Genomic DNA, 23448 nt, shown 5'->3' on the forward strand with positions numbered 1-23448 from the left:
GACACGGGCTCCTTCCTCAACAGCTAGGGCCGTAGCAGCCCACGGCAGGTGCTCACCGCACGTGACGGAGGGGTCTTCAAGAGTCCGTGGCAAACGCTTATTAAGAAAAAGCTGTGCTTGGGTTTCAGAATTCTTGGCACCAAAATTAACTTTTTTGTTTTGTTTTGTTTATTTGAAAGGCAGAGAGTCTGAGAAAGAGAGAGATAGACACAGATGGAGAGAGATCTTCCTCACATGTCCACTGCAGCCAGGGCTGGTGGAACTCAGCCCCAGTTTCCCTCGTGGTCGGCAGGGGCCCAGGAGCTGGAGCCATCACCTGCTGCCCCCTAGGGTGCGCGTGAGCAGGCAGCTGGGATTGGAAGGTGTGGGGTGCGGGTATCACAGGCAGCCTCTCACTGCTCTGCCGAATGCCACCCAAGCTTACCTTTTAGCTCTGTTCCCCTTTTGCAGTGCTCTCCTACCTGTTGAATGCATGGCTTCCTTTCTTTTCTTTTTTCTTTTTTTATTTGACAGGTAGAGTTAGTGAGTGAGAGAGAGACAAAGGTCTTCCTTCCATTGGTTCACCACCCCAAATGGCCACTACGGCTGGCGCTGTGCTGATCTGAAGCCAGGAGCCAGGTGCTTCCTCCTGGTATCCCACGTGGGTGCAGGAGCCCAAGCACTTGGGCCATCCTCCACTGCACTCCCGGGCCACAGCAGAGAGCTGGCCTGGAAGAGGAGCAACCGGGACTAGAATCTAGCGCCCATATGGGATGCTGGTGCCGCAGGCGGAGGATTAACCAAGTGAGCCACAGCGCTGGCCCCGAATGCATGGCTTCCTTTGTGAGCTCGTGTCTGCAGGGGCCCTGAGTCTGGGGGCCCCAGCCTCGCAATGAGCCCGGCTGTGGAAGGCTTGCGTGTATGGCCCTCGACTCACAGATGCGGGGCTTGAGAATCAGCCAGGTGGTGCCCAGAATGCCTTTTGTCACATGGCTCATGGGACTGGGCTCTCAGGTTAGTATAACCGCAAGGGAGCTGAATCAGCACCCAAGGACCCTGGGTGTGCCTGGACCTGGGCCCTAAGCATTGCACCTTCTGCTCAAACGCAATCCAGCCCAGCGTTAGGGGGCTCTGAGGGCCTGGTGAGAACTGAGGGGTGTATGGGGTGACCACATTGACTTTAGGTTAGGGGTGGGGTGGGTCAGGAGGAGGCTCTGAGGCAGAGGCCCAACCCCGGTACTGTTCTTCCAGGCTCAGCCTTTGCAGCCATTTGGGGAGTGAACCAGTGGATGGAAGATCTCCCTCTCTATTTTGCCCTCTTTGTCTGTAACTCTGCCTTTCAAATAAATGAAACAAATCCTTTTTTTTTTCTTTAAAGAAAAAGGCTACCTAAGTTGCCTAAAGTCACAGAACCAGCCTGTGCAGAGTGGAAGGTGGCCCAGGTCTGACCCAAAGCCAGCACGGAGTCAAGGACTGAGAGGCGCAGGTGTGGCCCTGAGCCCGTCCTCTGTGCCGACCTGGGCTTCGGCTCCTGCACCCGTGCCATCCCTGCCGCTCTGCCCCTGCAGGCTCCTACCGGCCACGTGGACCGTGCAGAACGGCCCCAGCGCCCGTGCTGCTCCTAAACTGGAGCTGCTTCCGCACTGGCAGTCAGTGGGGAGCCGGAGCCGCAGCCGCAGCCGCAGCCGCAGCCGCAGGAGAGTGAGATGTGCTGTGCTCGCTGCAGGGTTTCCGGGGTCCTGGAGGGCGGGAGAGGCTCCAGGGGAGTCCCCTGCGGGTGAGAGAGGCCGAGTGGCCACATTTACCCAGCAGTGGAGGGGGAGGGAGCTCCCTGGCTGTGCCCAGCCTGCGCTGGGGTGTGCGTCTTCCCAGAGACCCTGCTGCTTCCCAGGGGTGCACCTCCCATCCTCCAGGGTGTGCTGGGCTGGGGAAGACGGGCAGTCGGCACTTTTGGTCCCTCTATTACTTGGCTGAGCAAGTTAGCCCGACTCACGCTAAGCCGCCCTGACGTGTGGCCTGGACTAGTGAGAGGGATGGCGTTGTGCTCAGTTTGTGTGCAACTGGCAATCAGATAAAGTTCTGTTGTCGTCCAAGGCTTCCTCCAATCAGGTGGGAGAATGAGGGGCCTGGTGGTCCACTTAGGACCCCGGAGGATGAAACCTTTGGCCAGCTCAGCCCAGCTCACTTCCTCTGGGAGGCCTGCCCTGCCTGACTCACCCCTTCAGCTCTTGTTGGCTACATATTAAACCTCATCAAAGACATGCATGCTGCTCCGGCTGCTGACGATTGTATCTGTCTTCAGTGCGTTGGTTCTGTCACTCCTGGTTGACTGGGGGTTGGCTGAGGTCAGGGACTGTGGGTCCCCTCCTCAGAGCCTCTCTCAGGGATCCCGGCCACTGAGAGCTGCCTCTCTGCAGTGCTGACTCTGGTTCCCTGGGGCAGCTTTGTACTCTGCCTTAGGGCCTTTGCACATGCTGTTCTCCCTTCCTCCACCTCCTCTCCTGCTCTGGCCTTGTTACTGTGTGTGCTCTCCTCAGCCTCTGGGACGCTACCCCTGTGTGCTCCTGGAGCACTTCCCACACTGCCTGGTGGCTCAGCCTCCATCCTGGGTTCTGAGCTCTGGGAGACCAAGGGACCAGGCTACCCCATCCAGTCCTGTGCCACACACTCTGACACAGGGCCCGGCACTCTGCAGGATCTTGCCAAGTGTCTGCCACGAAACGCAAGGTTGCTGAACATCAGAGAGAGAGGAGAAAGGTGCCCATCTGCACTGGCAGGACTGCCCTTGGCCGTGACTCGCTCAGCTGAGCCTGAGCCCCAGCCTGGGTACCGTGAGCACCCCTGTTTGATGCAACCTGGATTCCTGACACCTGCGCACGCACGTGCCCAGGCCGGCCCCTCTTAGCTGTGTGGGGGATCTCACTGCCTGTCCATCCCTGGAGCAAGGTCAGGCTGATGCGTGTGTATCCCAAGGCTCCTGTTAGAGAAAAGCCTCCTTCCCCCAGCCCCACCCTCCACGCCACAACCTCAGCTTCACATCGTGAACTTTGCTTTTAGGGGCTTTCCCATCCGGTGTCTCCTGTGTCCCCAGCAACCCTGGCAGGTGGGTGCTGTTGACCCATTTCACAGATGAGGAGACAGAGGTCCAGAGTGGCGAGATGGACATGTGCCAGATCCCACAGCCAGGGTCGCAGCAGAGCTGGAGTCCTGTTCTTTCTCCAGTGTCACAGCTCTAGCACTCCCTTCCTGATGGCTCAGGGGCCCTCCTATCCTTCCTTAGCACCTGTGTGTCCCTGACCTTGGAAGGACCTGTGTCCCGACTGCCAGGTGCTGGTGGGGAAGGAAGTCTGCCTTTGACAAATAGCCCTGTGGTCCCAGGACGTGCCGGGCTAATTCAAGTGCAAACAGTGTATTAGTATTTATTACTCATGCTCTACTGCTAATAAAATTTGAGTTTTAAGAATAATGGTGAGCAAATGAATCCGCCGATGGCCTGGGGGCAGGTGAGAGGGAGGAGGGTGCAGGGAAGGAAATTTTGTTGGGGGTGGAGGGAGCCTGACGGGAACCCAGCTGTGGCAGCTCAGGACACTGTCCCTGGCTGCCGTGGGGGTGGGGGTGGGGGTGGGGGTGGGTGCCCCATTCTTGAGGGCTGCCCCGCTGCTGACCGGTTCCGGGAGTCCTTGAGCTGCACAGCAAGGCGTGTTGGGAAGCACATTTGCCAACGCACAGCGTCTCCGGTTGAGGAGGTAGCTGCGGCTGGGTGAGTAAGCCCCCAGTTATCTATTTCAGTTACCAGTGCTTAAGAACTTTAATTTGGGCAGGCGTTTCCTGCCAAGCCTGACCCCTGCCTTCCAGGAACACCTTCGTCTTCTGACGACCAGGTTACTGGGCAGGCTGGGTTCTGCTGGGCCCTGCTCTGAATGGCATTCAGAGACCTAAGGAGGTTTTAGGAAACACCGAGGGGGTGTGCCTTGAGCTCCAGGATGTGGGAAAATCGAGACCTCTGGGCTATGGGGGGACTTGGAGCTGGAGAGCATTTCGGAGGCGAGGGGAGCTCTGATCACCAGGCCTTCTTCCCTACAGTGGATAGCACCTCTGTCCTGCCTGTGTGTTCAGGACCGTCAAGGGCTGCAGAAAACACCCACTTAAGAAAGCTGCAGCCTGGGTGGCTTAAGAGACCGGGTCCCTGCCACTCGCAAGGGCTCCTGGATTTAGCTCCAGCCCAGCCCCAGTTGTGGACATTTGGGGATGAACCAGCAGATGGGAGCTCTCTGTCTTTCCTTCCGCCTCTCTGCCTCTTAAATAAAAATGAAGAGGGAAAAGAGAGATGAGACCTACAGCTGTGACTTTTGAGTCAAGGAACTCAAAATGATGTGGTGCCGCCGCTGTGGCATATCAGGTTAAAGCTATGGCCTGCAGCGCCAGCATCCCAGATGGGCGCCAGTTCAAGTCCCAGCTGCTCCACTTCCAATCCAGCTCCCTGCTAATGTGCCTGGGAAAGCAGTGGAAGATGGCCCAAGTACTTGGGCCCCTGCACCTGTGTGGGAGACTGGGAAGAAGCTCCTGGCTCCTGGCATCGGCCTGGGCTAACCCTGGTCATTGCGGGCATTTGGGGAGTGAACCAGTTAGTGGAAGATCCCCCCCCCCACCATAACTCTCCTTTTCAAATAAATAAATCTTTTTTTTTTTTTTTTTAATGAGGGTGATGGCTCAATTTTAGGAAAATGGGACGGGCTAAGCAGGAGGGTGCAGGCCTTCAGCATCTGAAGCCGGCGCCTGGGCTTTCCTGGGAGGAAGCTGAGCTCTGCTCAACACCGGGCTTGTCGGGGCTTACACACTGTTGGGTATTTGAGATTTCGCTGTGTAGGTGGTACCTGCAGTATCTGAGAATTCGCCCACCAGGGCCACAGAGGTCAAGACTGTAGGTAGCTTGAAGGTCGTTGCACTGGGTCAGTGCACGTGGTGGGTCTCGACAGGAGGAGCAGTGGTGTTTTCCTCCCCGCCTCTTCTTCTTGCCCTCTTCCACCCTGCTGTGGGCGCCTGCTCGGGGGCACTGCCTAAATGTGTGCGCAGACCCTGAGAGCCTCCTGCCCCACAGCCCAGGCATTCTGCCCAGGTGCTCGTCCCTGCTCACGCCAGCCCTGGGAGGGCACCGGCGTCATCCCACTTTACTGGGGCAGGAAACTCTGGCCCGGAGGCCTAGGGGCTGGCCTAGGGGGTCTGGGCAGAGCTGAGCTCTCCTAGGGCCTCGCAGCCTGGCTCCAGGGTGTCCCGCCAAGGGTTGCATCGGGACCTGCAGCTGTCCTGTGGAGCGGTGGCATCCCCTCCCTCTCCCCTTTACTCTCAAGTGAAGAGCTTCGCTGTGCCCCATCTCTGGATGCTGGGAGCAGGAAGAAGGGTTTCAGAGCACCTGGCAGGTGTTTTACCTTCCGTGTGCCATAGACTGCAGGGAGCAAGGCACCCAAGGCCTGAGCCAGGGCGTCTGCAGTCACTGGGCTGCCCAGGCTCTGGTCAAGGGTGGTCCTCCTGGACTCCTTGGCTGCTTCCTCCCCTCAGTCCTAGAAGGGGCTCAGCTAAGCTCTCTGCATCCCCCTGGGTCCACCCCACCCTACCCCACCCCGCCCCAGCCTCCTTTGGTCTGGGAGCCCCCATGCCATGGGATCTGCCCAGGGTGCAGGCTCTGTGGCCCTGCAGTGTCAGCAGGGACTACCCCCCTCCCCCCCAGCTGGGAGGCATTGAGTCAAGGTCTTTTCAGAGGGGGAGAGGGTCGTGTTTAGACGTTTTGTGTAAATTCCTTATATTGTGACTGTTAATTGAATGTCCATTGATTGCTTGTCAGGGCTTTGATTTAATCTGTCCTTCCCCTCCTGAGTCGCAGTCAGCTGCTCAAACACTCTGCTCGCTTTGCCCTCGTTTTTCTTCCTCTAATGTGGACTCCCTCGCTGCACCCCCAAACCTTGGTTTCATTTCACTGGCTTCGTAATTAGCATCTTTGTTTGCTGGCAATGGCCTTGGCCTCCCTGCAGCCTTGCCTCCCTCCCAAGTGCATTCCTGTGACTCCTGCCTCAGCCAGAGTTTTCGGCAGGGTCTGGACACACAGGGCTAGGCGGAGGCGCCTGTGCCTCTCCTTGGGGGATTCGGATGCTCCGAGCTTTCCTGTGGAAGGGCAGTGACCTGGACACTTTGGCCATGAGCCCTGGTTTCTGCTACTTGCTTCATTCATTGGTTCACCTATTGCAGTGGGTGTTCTTTGGGACACCGACTCCTTGCCAGCTGTGAGTTCAGCATTAAGAGGGCAACTTCCCGAGCTCAGCACAGAACTGCTGGGTAGTGGAGAAGTCAAGGAGCAGACAGTGCAACATGGTGTGCCAGGGAGGGAGCTGACGCGGGGGGCCTGGGGACACAGAAGAGGGCTTTGAAATCAGATGTGGGCGGCAGGGAAGGCTTCCTGGAGGAGGACTAGTTCCTGCACTGCAGCCTGAGCTGGGTTTTAAAGGTGAGGGTGACAGCCTTCCGGACAGAGAGGATCCTGTTGTGGCGGGGCCCAGGGGGCACCGGGAGGGAGAGGCGGCAGAGGGGACAGTGAGGGGCTGCTGGTGTTGGTTCTGACGATGGCGCCGGGCACTTGCTGAGCTGGGTTGTGTCTTCGGGCCCTTCCTTGGATTGCCTGGTTGAGTCCTGTTAACAGCCCTGCCCGCAGGGGGTGGTGGTGGCCCCTGTAGCAGCTGAGCCCAGGCCCCACAGGGCTTGGTGGAGAAGCAGGGGCATGCCCCCAGGCAGTGGGGTTCAAGGTCTCTGTGTCTGTAAGGCCCCTGCTGCCTTGCACCTGTTGGCTGGCCCAAAGAGGGTTGTGTCACCTGCCTAGGGGGAGGGAGAGTATTCCCTGCAATGTCACATCATAGAGGGTCTCGTGTCCACCTAGAAGTTGGAACTTAATGCTGAACACAACGGAGAGCCCTTGAACATTTTTTTGGATAGAAATAGCTTGATCAGGGAAGGCGTTTAGCGTAGCCGTCGAGATGCCCACGCCCCACCTGGCTCTGATTCTGGCCGCCGTCCCCGACTCCAGCTTCCTCCTGATGCTGCAGGCAGAGGTGCCCATGCAAGTTCGGGGCTTCCTGCAACCCACATGGGACGCCTGGATTGAATTCTCAGCCCCTGGCCGGGGGTCATTGCAGGCATTTGGGAAGTGAACCAGCGGAGGAGAGCTTAGGGACGAGTCAGTGAATTAAAAAAAGATGCGAAGTACTTAGTACCCGAGTGTAGCCAGTCGGTGGTGGAAAACGTGAAGTATTATTATTATAGCAGGAATTCCATGGAAGTTGAATTCCTATGTGCATATCCATGCCCATTTGCTCCAATTTGCATTCCCACACTCCTCCTACCTCACTCCCACATAATGAATAGTCCTCCAGATATGAAAATGATGCCATACCCTGCCTTCCATCAGCGGGCGTGATTTTAATTTTTCTATAGTAGGCTTGAGTGCACAGGAATACAGTCTAGGCACGCTTGGCTGGCGCCTCCTGGCTGCAGGGCCAAAGCCAGGGACAGGGATGGAGAGCAGGACACACGGAGGCGATGCTCAAGTCCCTCTTGGGGGAGCGCGGAGATGATGAAGCAACTCTGGCAGCGTCGCGTGTGTTGCTGAGCCGCCGTGGAGAGGGCGAGCGGTGCCAGGAACCTGAAGCCGGGCAGATGTTTCCACAGAGAAGAAAAGGACAAATTAAGAAATATTCTACAGTGATAAGTGTGAGGCCGTTTTCCTGTGACGATGTGAGGGTGTGCGCCAGCAGGTGGTTTGGGAGCTCCGGGAAGGCAGGAGGCGCCTGCAGTGGTTCAGCAAGGACAGGTCGGACCTCACTCGCCTCCTTTCTGGGTTCTCCAAAGCTGGCCGTGTCTAGGTGCCTCGGACACGGGGGGTCGTGGCTGTGGAGAGCCTGAGGCCCAGACCCGATGGTGTCTGAGAGGAAAAGAGTGAGGCTGCCGACCGCCCTGGGGGGCAGGCAGGTGCATGCCTAGCTGGCTGAATGGTCGGACCCAGAGCACTGGTTAAGGATCCGGGTGGACCTAGAGAGGGTTGGCTTTGGGTGCAGAGGGAGAAGGCAGATGACCCAGTTCCCGCATGATGCCAGGTGGGCTGGAAGGGCGTGGTCGCTCCGATGTCACACTGGGCATGTCCATCAGAAGGCACAACGATGAGCCCCCTCTAACCAGATGGTCCAGCAAATGCAGAGTCCCCTTCCACAGGCGCCATTTGGGTGAAAGGACTGGGAGGTGGGGCTGCAGTGTGGCAGGAGGGGGAGGCCAAGCCCCCACCAAGTGCGCACTGCCATGCTCCAGCCCTGATGAGCGCAGGCTTGGAGCTGGGGGCCTCCCTCTACCACTGCTCCATGAGACTGCAGTTCTAGAAGGAGGTGGGCAGGTGGAAGGGGCTGGGGCGCCGTGCCTGCGAGGCCTCCCTGAAGCAGAGCAGTGGCTGCCGCCGTGGTTGGAGAGCCTGGCTCTTCTGTACCGCCGTGACTTCGTCTCTGCCTGGGTCACTGGGCAGGCGGGACCCCCTCTTCTCTCCGCAGTGCCCTCACTTTCTCCTGGCCCGGCTCACAGGCACTCCAGGGAGGAGGGGATAGGAGGCAGGAGGAAGCGGGGGTTGTGGTCACTGGGGGACTGGGCTGGGGGTGTCTGGATGTTTGGAAGGGTCCCAGCCACAGAGGAAGCTGCTAAAGAACCCTGCCCCATCCTTAACAGAGATGCTGCCTTGCTTTTTATTGGGCAGGATGAGAGGCAGGTGGGCGTGTACACATGAGGCCAGTGCAGTATTCTGGGACAGCCTGTGTGCTGCCCCAGGGAGTCCTGCCCGGAAACCCACCATGAAGGGAGCAACCACGGCTCGCCCCAAGCCTCCAGGTGGAATGCATCATCCCCTCTCCTTTCTCCGAGTCCTCTGTGCCCTCCCCACTTAGTGCACATCACTGGGTATTGTGGACGGGCTGGTGGGGGAGTGAGACTCACACAGAGCCATCCGGCGTCTGTTTATGGCTTCGGTCTGGTCCCGTGCCAGGCACAAAATAGGTGCTCAATAATGAATGAGAGAATCTGTTGTAGAATAAATATGTGTTCCTCCATGGTAGGGTTGGAACACATACTAGCTTGTTCTTAAAAAAAAAAAACAAAAAACAAAAAACCATGCAACGTCTTGCTGGGTTTTCCTCCTAAAGGGCACAGATCAGATCCGGGAGGAGATAGAGGGATGTATCTGTGTAAGCCACATGGCACGGCCAGGGGCCGTGCTTACGTAAAGGCCTTGTGTCAATGCTTTTGCTGTAATAAGCAGGAGCGTGCTTGGATGCCCCAGCCACAGATCTGCATCCAGAACTCAGTCCTGAGGGGACCTTGGCTTTCCCTAGAGCTCCGAGGAAGCTCGACCCCAGCCCACCCTGTGGCCTGGCCCCACGATGGGGCTGCTTCCCCAGACAGGGCGGTGCATCACGTGGGCTCCAAGGCAGTGGGGGAGGACTTATTTCTCCTGTGGTTGCAGCAGGTGCTTCTTCAGGAGGTAGAAGATGTCCTGGTGAGCCTCGCCATGGCCTACTGGGCAGGTGTCTGATCCCCTCCCCGTGGGAGCTACCCGGTGGAAGGCCCACTTTCCACAGCGCAGCACATCCAACCTGGCCCCTGGGACTTAACATTCCAGGCAGACTGCCCTTGTCTTTCTCCATGAGTTAGAATCAATTTTCACGTTAGTAATGAAATTGTGTGTATTGCATTAGCTGGTCCCATTGGCCTCCTTGTGGCTTTGGGCAGACTGGGCAGGCTGCCTTGGGCTGCCTCTCCACCTTGAGTGCGGAGAAGGGCCAGGTGCTCGGGTTGGCTGCTTGGCCAAAATCTTTCAACTGGCGGTCTCCCTGTTTACCTGCCTGGCGGACCCCAGGGAAGGAGGCAGTTGTGAGGAAAGAAGGGGTGGGTTTCTCCATCGGTGAGTCACTGTAGAGCCCTGACGAGGACATCTGGGATGGTTCTGCTACCGTGGGGCTGCGTGCTCAGACCTCTCACTTTACCTGGGGATGGGTTAGGACTCCTGCAAAGATGCAGGAAGAGCCAATGCCTCACTGGGCCAGGAGCCAGGTAGTGGTTTCTCTTCCTATGCAGTGGAAGAAAAGTGCCACTGACTGCCTGCCCCTTGTGTGTACCCAGAGCCCCTTGTGTGTACCCAGGGCCAGCGCCACGTCCAAAGCCACTTTCAAAGGTAAGACAAACTCAGCAGAGAGAGCCTAGCTGAGAAGCGCTTGTAACGTAGGCAGCACGTGGAGCTGTGTGCGGGGGCAGGTGCCCCTCAGGAGGACCATCTCCCTGTGGGGTAGGGTATTGCCCCCTAGCTAATGCTGGCTGGCTTCTGGGGGCCCGTGGGACAGTGCTGGGCCTCTTGCCTCACTCGTGTCCCTCTGGGTAAGAAGCCTGGCAAGACTCCTGAGAGTGAGCTGGGAGCATCTCTAGCAATCAGTGGTAATGATGTCTTGCTTTCTTGTCTCTTAATAATAGTCACAGAAGGAAGCGCTGTTGCAAGTATGATCTGGTTTGCTTTTTATTTTGTTTATATTTACTTGAGAGACAGAGAAAGAAAGCGAGGGAGAGAGGAATCTACCGTCCACTGGTTCACTCCCAGTGCCTGCAGTGGCAATGGTCAGGGGAAGCCAGACACGCAATCCACATGGATGGCAGGAGCCCCATGGCCACTGCCTCCCAGGTCTGCATTGGTAGGAAACTGGGGTCAGAAGCTGGAATTAGGACTCAAACCCTGGCACTCTGATGTGGGACACAGGCATCTTCACCCCCAGGCTATATAGCTCACTTACAACACAAAGAGTAGAACCATTTATTTCCCTCTCTTTGCAGGTAGACTCCCAATCCAGTGCTCTTCCCAGGGTACACAGCTGCCCCTTGTGGCCATCTGCTATGAGGAAAGCTGGCCAGGGAGTTCATTAAAAGTATTTTAAGGTCAACAAATCTTATTTGATCCGGAGCTTAATTTGAGCTGCCATCAGCAAAGTTATTGTCATTACCAACATATTCAAAGTGGTTAAATATTTAAAGCCATGTCAGCGTCTGCCGGCTGAACAGGGCCACTCAACACAGAAGCAAAGCCTCCCCTGGGGGGGGCACACTGGGTAGGTGCCGGGACGGCTTGGGGAGCTCCTTGAGCGGTGTGCAGGCGGCCAGGTGAAGGGGTACTGGCGACTCCACTCTGCTTGGCATTCAGAGGCCTTCCCAACGTTGTTCACCAAGGGTGATGGTTCAGTAATGGAGTGACGGTGAGGCTAGGGCCGTGGCGTTGCCCGAGGCAGGGAAGCTGTTGGGCAGCAGGAATTCTGTCCCGGTTGCCCCTCTTCCAGGCCAGCTCTCTGCTGTGGCCAGGGAGTGCAGTGGAGGATGGCCCAAGTCCTTGGGTCCTGCACCCGCATGGGAGACCAGGAGAAGCACCTGGCTCCTGGCTTCGGATCAGCGAGGTGCGCCGGCCGTAGCGCGCCGGCGGTGGCGGCCATTGGAGAGTGAACCAATGGCAAAAAGGAAGAACTTTCTCTCTGTCTCTCTCTCTCACTGTCCACTCTGCCTGTCCAAAAAAAAAAGCAGGAAGAACCCTGGTCGTCTGCCTCATAAGACCCTTCCTGACCTGCTCCAGCCCTCTATCCTGTCTGTCACCTCCTGCCCTGGGGCCTGAGGTCAAAGCGTGGAGTTAGGTGTAGTTTTCTACGTGTGCTGTGCTGGTCAGATTTCAGGACCATACCCGTGCTGCCCGCTTGTCTTTGCCTCTTCATCCTCCTGATGAACTCCTGTGCAACCTCGAAGGCCCCGCTGCAGCCCGCTGACCCATGCCTTCCAGGCTGAGCCTCTTAGTCTCCTTGAACAGGTTTATCAGGTGCTTTAAACACAGTTTGTTGGAACTGTGTGTCTGGTGCCGGTCCCACCCAGAAGACTAAGGACTTGCTGAGGGCAGGGGCTGTTGTATTCATACGTGGGTAAGCCCTTTGCATAAACTTTCAATAAAATTTACTAAATTGACCTTAATGTGCTGTTTCAACCAAAATGACCACAACAGGTAGTTACCACATTAAATTGCTCCTTAATTGATGAAGACACATATAATGGAAGGATATCCCATGTTTATGGATGGGAGAAATTGATAGTGATGAAATGTCCACACAGCTCAAAGTGACCTACTATTTAAAGCAATCCCTATCAAAATTCCAATGGCATTTTTCACAGAAATAGAAAAAAATCCTAAAATTCAAATGGAACCATAAAAGACCCCAAAGAGCCAAAGCAATCTTTGGCAACAAGAACAAAGCCGGAGGTATCAGACTTCGTGATTTCAGATTATCATAGAAAGCTATAATAATCAAAGCAGTGTGGTACTTGTGTAGAAAACAGACGCAGACACTAGTGGAATAGAATAGAGAGCCCCAGATAAACTCATGCATAAGTGGCCAGCTAATCTTCCGCAGAGGTGCTAGGAATGCACAATGGGCAAAGGTCAGTCTCTTGAATAAATGGCACTGGGGAAAGTGGATGTCCACATGCAAAGGATGAAATTGGACCCATATCTTCTACTATACACAAAAGTCCAGTGAAAATCAATGAATGACCTGAGCACAAGACCTGGAAACATAAAACTCCTAAAAGAAGAACATAAGGAAGAAGCCCCTTGGCGTTGGTCTTGCCAATGATACAAAAAGCAAAAATGAACAAGTAGAACTACAGCAAACTAAAAAGGTGCTGAAGAACAGAGGGGACAGCACAATGAAAAGCCAGCTTATGGAATGACAGAGAACATTTGCAGCCATGTATTTGATAAGGGATTAGTATCCAAAATATGTAAAGAACTCCTACAACTTGCTAACAAACAAAAAGCCCCCAATGACCTGATGGAAAAATAGGCAAAGGACCTGAGTAGACATCTCTCCGAAGACTTATAAATGGCCCACAGGCCTGTGAAAAGACAATCAGGGAAATGCAAATGGAACCACAGTGAGATATCATTTCAACCGTTAGTGTGGCTATAACAAAAAAGGCAGGAAGATAGCAAGTGCTGGTGAGAGTGTGGGGAAAGGGAACCCTGATACAGTGTTGGAAGAATGCAGATGAGTGCAACCATATGGGAAACAGTATGGAGATTCCTCAAGAGCGTAAAAATAGAGCTACCATATGACCCAGCAGTCGCACTTGTGAGTGTTTCATGCAAAGGAATTGAAATCAAGATCCCGAAGGAGATAGCTGCTCGCCCATGTTGGTTGCCGCGGTATTCACAGTAGCCCAGAGGTTGTCCATTGCTGCAGGAAAGAAGAAAATGTGGCATATGCCTTCAGTGGGGCATTGTTCAGCTCGACAGAAGAAGGGAGTCCTGCCTGTGTGACAGCATGGACGGACCTGGGAGCATTATGTGAAGTGAAGTGAGCCAGACTCAGAAAGAGACCTGCCAGGTGATCTCACTTACATGTGGAATTTCAGTAGTCACGACTCGGGGAGCGGAGCGTGGAAGGGTGGGTGCCAGGTCTGGGCAGAGGGGGAAACGGTGAGGTGAGGTCACAGGCCCCGAAGTTTCAGTGGTACAAGATGCGTGAGCTGGCTGCGCAGTGCCCAGCAGCACTGTGTCGTGCACTTGGCCTTTGCCAAGAGGCCCGATCGCATGCGGAGTGTTCTTCGCACTCGCAGACACAAGAGAATCCTAACAGAGGGGGTGAGAGCTTTGGGAAGTGACGAGCGTGTCTGTGGCCTCCGGGGTGGCAATGCTCTGCTGGTGTGTTGTTAGCCCCACACTCACCGAGTCGTATGCGGTGAACACAGGCAGCTTTTTTGCAAGTCGATCATACCTTAGTCAAGTGGTTCAAAAATACTTTGTTTTACACTTGGACATGGCAGCACTGCTGTAACGAGGGACCTGTGGGTCTCCCTTCCCCTCTGCCCAGTGGTGGGTCCTTGGGTTTTGGACAGGCTAAGATTGAGTCCTGTGGTCACTGGGGTTCTGTCCTTACGGAGAGGTAAGAGGTCAAGGCCGGGAATGGAGGATTGGGACACATCAGCAGTGTATTCGTTGAAACTGTACTTGGCCTTTTCCACCAAGAGACCAAAGAGAGGAAGCCAGAGAACGAGGGGAGAGAGGGGCTGAGGCTTGTTCAATACAACCCAGGTGTGCAGGGTGGTGCCGGGCAGGGTACATTGCCACCACAGCCCGATGCTGGAGGGTCCCAGTGCCCTGTCTCCAGTGTGTGAATGGGGAAACTGAGGCAGAGAGGGTGTGGAAGTGACTCAAGACTGAAGGGCTGGTCAGAGCTAGGAGCATGGTCCACCCACAATGTTTAGGCATTGCCGCCGCCTGTGGCTGTGTTGGGAGAGTCATCCTGGAGTCTGGAAGGCAGGAGTAGCCCAGAGGGGGTCGAGGCCGGGCCTGGTGGGTGGCCAGAGCCCGTGCCTCTGCTCCCCTGTGGGGCTGGGATCATGCAGCACTTTTGTGCGTCTCTCACCACGAGCCTGTACGCAGTCAGAGGGCCTTATCTGTCGTCTTGCGAAGGTTCTTTGGCTGAAACTATATTAATTTAATTGAACATTAGTTTCCTAAGATAAATTTTTTGTTATCATAAAGTGATGATATATGCTCATTGAAGAGAGTTTTAGAACTACAGCGGGGTCAGGACAAGGGAATGGAAATTGTCTACAATCCCATCGTGTGTAATAACGGCAATGACAGTGATAACTGCCGTGTATTGAGTAATCGCTGTGTAGGAAGTGCTTTTCCAGGTGCCTTCACATTCTGCTGCTTGAGTAACCCGTATCTGAAATGTTTGAGACCAGAAGTGTTGCAGAGTTTGGAGTATTTGCATATCCATAATGAGACATCTTGGGGATGGCACCCAAGTCTAAGCGCAGAATTCACTTAGGTGCCGTGCACACCTTGTGCACATGGCATGCAGGGAACGCTAGGTAGAACTTGGAGGGCGCCTGCGTTCTGGCTGTGCTCCGTTGCATGAGGTCTGCTGCGGGATTTTCCACTTAGGGCATCGTCTCAAGTCTCCAAACCTTTTCAGGGGGCCGGCACTGTGACGGAGTGGGTAAAGCTGCCACCTGCAGTGCCGGCATCCTATATGGGTGCCCGTTCAAGTCCTGGCCGCTCCACTTCCAATCTAGCTCTCTGCTATGGCCTGGGAAGGTAGTGGGAGACCCGGAAGAAGCCCCTGACTCCTGGCTTTGGTGCAGCTCTGGCCGTTGCAGCCTACTGGGGAGTGAACCAGCGGATGGAAGACCTCTCTCTCTCTCTGCCTCTCCTTCTCTCTCTGTGTAACTCTGACTTTCAAATAAATAAATAAATAAATATTAAAAAAAAAAACCTTTTGAGGTTTTGGAGGGTTCAGATTTCATGTTCCAAATCAGAGATGTTCAACCTGTGTTATTATTAACCCTTTTTGTTATGCGTGAGGAAAACAGAGTTGGAGAAGTTAAGTAACTTGGCAGAGGTCACACAGCCAGGGAATAGATTTCAGTTTACCCACTGGTTGCCTTTGGGGCACAGGCTCTTAGCTACTCCCCCCTAGAGTCTTGTCATACACAGTGCATCAAGACGAAGGATGGTGACATAGCAATGGCCATGGATTTTAAGAGGGAGGAGCTGAAACTGTTTTCTCGAGTTTCACCTGCTCCAGACCCCAGAAATCTTTATATTTGCCAGGTCGGGCCGCTGGTTTCAGGAACCTTTGGATGACAACACCTGGGCGGTCTTTAACTCGGGCTTTGTGAAGACAGAGATTCCGGGGGAACCACCGTGGTGTGCTGCATGCTGAGACCCACGCCGGGCCATGGGACAGGAGCTGCACAGCCTTCGCTCTCCCTGTGTTCAGTTGGCTCCTGCCCCCTTGACATGGGCCGGCTTGGGCAGCCTCGCTCACTGGCTGCAGTGGGGTTCTCGGGGCTGCACCAATAGGGAGGTGGGCTGCAACGGGATCTGCTCCAGGAAGTGATCGGGCCGTCTTCACTTTGGAATGATTCTCCGGGGAATGGCCAAGGACGTGCTAAGGGACCTCGCCTGCCTGCGAGCTTCCAGGGGGCGGGGACTCCGCCTGCCCGGCTGTGGACTCAGGACCGCTGTGCCTGCTGTTCTGATGACCTGAGTCCTTGCCCCTAGAGTTCTGCTTAGGGCAGGGGGTCCAGAGCGGCATGGGGGCAGGGACCATCTGTCCCCACAGGAGTCTTGAGATCCAGCGTGCATGCAAGGAGAAGGATGGTATTGATGGGGGGCTTTTCGGCTCATGAACTTGGCATGCAATGGAAATACAAGGTGAGGGGCTGTGAACTCTCAGGCACCAGATTCTGGGACTGGAAGCCTTTCCTATGCACGGTCACCTCAGCAGGCCTGTCCAGGCCCCTGTACTGTGCACTTCTTGTATTTGAGACTAGACTCAGGGACCTTGCCTTGGGCATCGTGCGTGTCTAGCTCCTGGCACACAGAGGCCTCAGCAGGTGACTGCAGATCGGTGGGTTAATAATGTGGTGATGCGCAGCGGGGCTTGGTCAGAACCTGGCTGGGGGGGTGGGGAGGGCACAGCAGCGCGCTAAGGCAGCGTGGGCTGCGTGGAGGAAGGAGGGTGGGAGGGCCAGGCGGGGAAAGAGCCCTGTCTTTTCCAGCCGTTCAGGAATGCGTTTTGTCCTGACATAAATGCTTGAGTTTTTCCATGGAAACCTCTGACACGGGAAATCAGCAGCTCTTTCCGAGGGAGAGACCAGAAATCACAGGAGCTCTTCATTATTATTTTTTAATTAAAAGGCAGCAGCTGCCTGGTGTTGGGTAAATTCAGGCCCCTCCCCGCGGGTCTACTAATATGCTGAAATCTGAGCTGAATGTGCTGAATTTATTTTTCATAAGAATCTCTTACTGAGCCTGCTCAGTGGAAAGAGCCTTGTTAGAGCTTTAAGTAACATCTCATTAGCGGGATAAATGTGCCGGGCACGAGGGGGTCGGCTCTGCAGGGGGACTCCCGAGGGCTCCCGCACAGGTGCAGACACAGGTGCCCTGCTTACTCCCTGTGTGAGAGAGTGGTCACCTGCTCCTGGTCCTCGCAGGCCACTCAGCCCGAGTCCTACCCAGCGGTCTCTCCCACAGTGCATGGCACCCAGAGCTCCTTCCTAGGTGAAAAAGCACACGATGCGAAGGTAGGAGGCCTGGCTGTGGTGGGAGTGTCCAACAGCACCCAGGACCACGCCTGCCCAGGGAGGGGCCTTTCACTCTGATGAGGGGCGGAGCCTTGATTCCTTTATATATTTATTTAAGAGGGGGAGCAACAGAGAGCTCCCATCTGCTGGTTCACTTTGCAAATGCCCACGGCAGCCAGGCAGGGCTGGGCCAGGCCAGGGCCAGGAGCTGAGTACTCAGTCTGGGTCTTACTGTGGTTGTCAGGAACCTAACTATTTGAGCCATCACCACCGCCTCCCAGGGTCAGCATTCACAGGAAGCAGAGCCAGGGTTAGAACCCAGGCACTCGGATATGGGCGTCTTCAGCACCGGGTGAGAAAGAACACCGGGTGTTTAAGGGGTGAGTGGAGGTTTTGGAAAAGACACCTGGGGTGTCGGAGGAAAACCAGGGGAGGTGGCGCCACGGAAGCCAACAGGAAGGAAGAGATTTGGGGTGGCCGCCTTGTCACGTGCTTCCTGGAAGTTCCAGGAGTTCGGGATGGTTGGTTCCAAGGCCACTGGTGGTCTGGCGAGATTTTTCCGAGAGAGAGAGAGGTGGTGGGTGGTAGGCAGGATGAAGGAGGGAAGAGAGGACGCCGAGAGGGGAGCAGAAGGGATTGAAAGTGTCACAACCTGCAGAGACTTGTCCTGGGCCTGCAGAAGTGAGAAACTGCCTTGTTTTCCAAGAGGCTGTGAGCAAAAGAAGCTATGACGTGAACTGGGGCTTCTATTTGGAACCAACAGCAGCCCTTGGCTCCCCCCAGGCCTGCAGCTGTGAGAGGGCGCCGTGGCCCTGGAGATTGGAGAAGTTAAAAGGGGTCAGGGAGTGGGTTGGGAGTGAGTCCAGGAGGCCGGCGCTGCTGAACTCCGGCGAGCCGAGTAACTGAATTGCCTGCCCATTGTCACCTGCCCTTTCTCTCAATGCTGGCAGAGTGGCAGGGGGACAGCGGGGGGGGGGGTGTCCAATCGCAGTGTCAAGGTCGGGCTTCAAAGCAGCAAAGCCCCTCTAGGGCTGGGTGTGGCCACAGCTAAGGCCGAGGGGACACTTCTGCTTAGGGATGAAGGTAAAGACTCCTCATGTATGCACATGCATGCCCCTGGAGTGGCCCTGTGCTCCAGGTCCCCAGAAAGCTCTATGAACAAAAAGAAGGTGAATGAATAGGTGTTTTTTTTTTTTTTAATTTTTTGCCAGGCAGAGTTAGACAGTGAGAGAAGAGAGACAGAGAGAGAGAGAGAGAGAGAGAGAGTTATAGACAGTGAGAGAGACAGAGAGAAAGGTCTTCCTTCTTTTGGTTTACTCCCCTAATGGCTGCTATGGCCGGCACTGCACTGATCCGTAGCCAGGAGCCGGGTACTTCCTCCTGGTCTCCCATGCAGGTGCAGGGCCAAGGACCTGGGCCATCCTCCACTGTCCTCCCGGGCCACAGCAGAGAGCTGGACTGGAAGAGGAGCAACCGGGACTAGTATCCAGCGCCCGAACCGGGACTAGAACCTGGGGTGCCGGTGCCACAGGTGGAGGATTAGCCAAGTGAGCCACGGCACTGGCCGAATAGGTTATTTTTTAAAAAAATATTTATTTATTTGAAAGAGTTCCACAGAAAGAGGAGGGGAGAGAGAGAGAGAGAGAGGTCTTCCATCTGCTGGTTCACTCCCCAATTGGCCGTAATGGCCAGAGCTGCGCTGATCTGAAGCCAGGAGCCAGGAGCTTCTTCTGAGTCTCCCACATGGGTGCAGGGGCCCAAGCACTTGGGCCATCTTCTACTGCTTTCCCAGGCCACAGCAGAGAGCTGGATCAGAAGTGGAGCAGCCGGGACTTGAACCAGTGCCCATGTAGGATGCCGGCATTGCAGGCAGCGGCTTTACTCAGTAGGCCACAGCGCCGGCCCTACTAGGTGAAGTTCGGGAAGACTAGAGTTGGGCCAAATGGGACCAGCAGAAATCTCTGTAATCCAAGAGAAGTTTGCAGGCCCGAGAGATGGCTGGCAGAGTAGTGGATTGGGCAGTGGCAGTGAACTATTCCTCGCCACCCAAGCCTTTTTTGCAGCATCCCTGGGCACGTGAATTCTGCCATCTCTTTTAGAGTGAGGGCAGGGGTGGGCCTCAGCGTGGGGTGACAGTGTCTCCCAGCCTTGCAGGCCCTGCCTGGGCTCCTGCCTCCACTCGGGTTGTTTTTCTCCGAGCTCCTCTGCACACTCCCCAAGTGGGTGTGTGGCTCAAAGTCAGAGCAGGGAGGGATGGCTTCCTTTTTCCTTTCCAGTCTGTTGTGAGGCGGGCTCGGAGAGAAAGCCCTTGTGCACCTGTTCCCCTCCTTTCTAATGAGGAATGTGTGCTCAGTGCGGGGGCCGGGGTGAGGACAGCAGGGGCGGAGGTGTGGGGAGGGGGAGACCACAGCCATATTGTAAGGCAGGCGCCAGAAGGGCAGGCTAGGGCAGTGCACGAAGGCTGATTGTTTCTGAAGCCTGGGAGACCTGATACGGCCCTCGGCAGCCCCAGCCTGCAAGCTGCTGCCCCGACGCCCTGCATGCGTGCGTGGGTCACAGTGCACCTGTTGTGCTGTGTGCCCATCTTTCCCACGACCTCATGCCTAACTGCACACAGAGCCAGTAGACCCCAGAAAGCCCATGGTTTCGGTTGCTGTCTGGGCTTCCGAATGCAAAGCCCAGCAAGTGGCTTCCTGTTTACGCATTAGGTCTGGATGTTCTCATTACTGGTTGGTGAACCAGAAGCCTCGTGAGCCACGAGGGCCAGCATCTCCGGAGCCGACGCAGCAGGCATAGGGCTGGTGTTTGTTTCTCCAAGTCTGATTTGCATGGAGCTCGTGAGGGAAGCCTTCCACCCAGTCTGCTTCTGTGCGCACGTCGCTGAGCCAACACTCACACACCTTTTCATCCCCGCTCAGTGAAGTGCGCTCAGGGCTGAGGCTGCTGCCAGATGCACTCCGCGGCTCCTTCCCTCTCGCCGTCTGCCTGCTTTTCCCGACCCACCCACTGCTGGGCACTTTCTTACTTGGCAAACGGCACCTGGGTGGCAAGCTGGGAGCAGGAGCAGCGTGGAGGTCTGTCCTCTCCCCACAGTCATTTCAGGAAAGCCGTGAGCCTTGCGAAGATGAGGTCCCCTTACCTGTGTCCCTCCAAGAGGCCTTGGGGCTGCATCCTGCTGTCTTGGTGTGGATGCAGTGGGGATCATGGCCCTGCTGGGCTGTTGATCGGGGGTGCAACAGGAGCCGTTTTGCCTTGGACTTGACACCTTGGGCTGGGGCAATGTGTACACAGATGGCCTACCTTGGGCGGGCTGTATTTCTTACTGTGTGTTTAAAAGCAGACTCATGGCTACTTGCACCTGGTTCTTCCCAGGAAAGCACATTGTTCAGGCTTAGCATGGACTAAAGAAAGTTATCAGATAGTTGTAAGGGGAGGGCCTTGTAGGAGCTTTAAGATGAAAACAGATGGGGAGGGGTGCTGGACGAGCCTGGGGGAGGGACCGCTGGCCCCCAAGGTGTCCCTGTACTGGTGCAGTCAGAGAAGGTGTACACATGTGCCTGTCCTCCCGTCAACGTGTTCCCCACTTATAACCGCCCTTCACCTCCTGGCTTCCATCCTGGTCCAGACCTCTGTCCTTGCCCGCCCCTCGCCTCCCCTCCCCGCCCCGCCTCTGCTGTCCCCGCCCCCTCCCGTGGTCCATTCTTCACATCACATTCTGAGTCCACCTTTTTAAAAATTTTTTAATTTTTAATTTTTTAAAGATTTGTTTATTTATCTGAGAGGCAGAGTTACAGACAAAGAGAGGGAGAGACACAGAGAGAGGTCTTCCAACCACTGGTTCACTCCCCAGATGACCACAATGGCTGGAGTCAGGCCGATCCAAAGCCAGGAGACTGGAGCTTCTTCCAGGTCTCCCACACTGATGTGGGGGCCCAAGCACTTGGGCCATTTTCCACTGATTTCCCAGGCCATAGCAGGGATCTGGATTGGAAGTAGAGCAGCCAGGACTTGAACCGGTGCCCATATGGGATGCTGACACTGCAGGTGGAGGCTTAACCTAAGACACCACGGTGCCGGCCCCCCTGAATCCACCTTTGAACATGCAAGCCAGATCAAGTGCTTTTACCAGGAGAATGCCACCGCATCCAGGATGCAGCCCTCACCCCTCTCTGTTGCACTCATCCACAAGATGCAGGGTCAGGATGTCCTGGGCACGCCTGCTTTCCTTGGCGTCAGCCGGGGTTCTCCTTGGCCCAAGTGCCTGGGGGCCTCAGCATCCTGAGGAACACCTGCTTTGGGTCTCAACCCTGAGACCCTTTAGGAGGAAAAGATTTCGCATCCTGCATATACACGTGAGGAACACTGTGTATATATATATGAAAAACAAAAACTGTGTTCTAATTAAAGGAATTCCTGTCCCCTCTGCTCCTTTGTTCATTGTGAATGGCAGCCACGTTCCCACCCCCATGTCAGCTGTGCTCAACTCCGGGTGCTGGGCCTCGGATTCCTCCCTAGGCACTCCCCCTCCCTTCCGTCCTGCGGCCCTCGCCCAGTCCCTGCCTCTGAGTAGCAGCGTCTCCCCTTCTGGGTGTGAGCTGACTCTCCCCTGAGCTGCCCGATCCGGCGCCTCCTGCCCGGGGAAGGTGCCTACTCCCTTGCCACGTTGCCCTGACCCAGGCTTATGGTACCCCGACCCTTGGCGTTGGGCGCTGGAAGGAGACCTGTGAAGTCCCGCCTTGCCTTGCCACCTCCAGGGCGTCTCGTGCTCCCTGCCCTTGACCTGCAGTCATCTCAGACTGTCCTCTGCCCCACTGAGGGGAAGAAGCAGCACTTCTGCTGCCCGGGTCTCCTCTCGGCCGCACCTGCCCTGGGCGCTGCAGTCGTGCGCGTCACAGCCGCGCCTCCTGACCGCTTGTTTACAGATTCCCAGCCTCTCTGCTGTCTGGGGGACGGGAGCACCCGGCCAAGACAATCTGAATTAATTTTGCAAGTAAAATTTCATCAGACGACCTATCAAGCGCTTCACTAAATCAAGACATATTACATCTCGCGTGTGCCCTGAGCCCATTCATCATGGAAGTCAGCCCTGAAACGCCAGCCAGCTTTGGCCAGAAACGAGGCACTTTCTTGTCTGAGTCAGAAGGGGCCTGCTTTATGCCCGATCTGCCACCCGGGGGGTCTCAGTGTCTCCCCCTCTCTCCCTCCCCCACCCCTTTACTCTTCCTGCTGCCGATGACATAAGAGGTTGTCTTCCATGGTTGTTGGAATCAGCCAGGGGACCTGAAGCAGAGTCCATGTTTGGTTTTTCAAATTATTTATTTATTTATTTTATTCGAAAGGCAGAGTGATGGAGGTAGAGGGTCAGAACTGAGAGAGAGACACAGAGAGAGGGACAGAGAGGGAGATACTGATGTCGTCCATCTGCTGGCTCATTCCCCAGATGGCTGTGACAGCCCAGGCTGGGCCGGAAAGAAGACAGGAGCCTGGAACCCCATTCAGATCTCCCATGTGGGTGACAGGGCACCAAGTGCTTGAGCCATCATCTGCTGCTGTCCCTGGTGCAGTAGCAGGGAGCTGGATGGGAAGCAGAGCAGCCGCCAGCATCGCAGGCTGTGGCCTAACCCGCTGCACACAACGCCAGCCCCAGAATCCTTCCTTGGACACTTCCTGGCTGTGCAACTTTGACAAATTATGGAACCTCTCCGAACCTTGGCTTTCTTACATGTGAAATACAAATAACGTCTGCCTCCGAGGGCTGGTGAGGGGTTAACTGCGGTGAACCCACATGGAATGCCTGTGTTCTGTAGAGACTGATGAGAGTGCCTTTCCCTCCAGGAGGTCACTCCCCAGGTGGCTTCCGGTCAGTCAAGGTGATGTGGAGCTACCGTATATAACACAAGTGGTAGAAAATGAACAAGTCAGCAGATCATAGACAAATTATAGCTAAATGCAAGAGAGGCCTTCAGATCCTTCACAGGAAATGCGTATTATGAAAAAAGTGTGCATGGATTTCAAAATTTGTTGTACCACAATAAACTTGTCTGTTGTTTATTGATTGTTTTTTATTTATTAGAGAGGCAGAGAGAAACAGAGAGAGCGCTCCTGTCTGCTGGTTCACTTCCCAAATGCCTGAAATGGCAGGTGGGGATGGGGTGGGGGGCCGAAGCTGGGAGCCAGGAGCTCAGCCCCGGTCTCTCTCTGACGTGGGTAGTAGGGACCCAGCCACTTCAGCCTCACCCCTGCCCCCCTGAGTGTGCATTAGCAGGAAGCTGGAGT

General features: G+C 55.5%; 1 protein-coding gene across 5 annotated transcripts in view; it reads left to right on the plus strand.

Moving 5' to 3' along the window:
• Positions 1 to 23448, plus strand: part of GRIK4 (glutamate ionotropic receptor kainate type subunit 4) — a 433666-nt gene that overhangs the window by 12591 nt on the left and 397627 nt on the right. Inside the window, exon 1 of one of the 5 annotated variants that reach the window (XM_089313660.1) lies at positions 17049 to 17172. The exons of the other annotated variants lie outside the window; for them this stretch is intronic. The gene's annotated coding sequence lies outside the window, so the exon portion shown is untranslated. Of the gene's footprint in view, positions 1 to 17048; positions 17173 to 23448 lie in introns of those variants that run through there. 5 annotated transcript variants of the gene reach the window in all.

The sequence above is a fragment of the Oryctolagus cuniculus genome, chromosome 1 (genome assembly GCF_051225735.1).
Source record: "Oryctolagus cuniculus isolate XC-2025 breed Fujian yellow rabbit chromosome 1, ASM5122573v1, whole genome shotgun sequence".
Taxonomy (NCBI): domain Eukaryota; kingdom Metazoa; phylum Chordata; class Mammalia; order Lagomorpha; family Leporidae; genus Oryctolagus; species Oryctolagus cuniculus.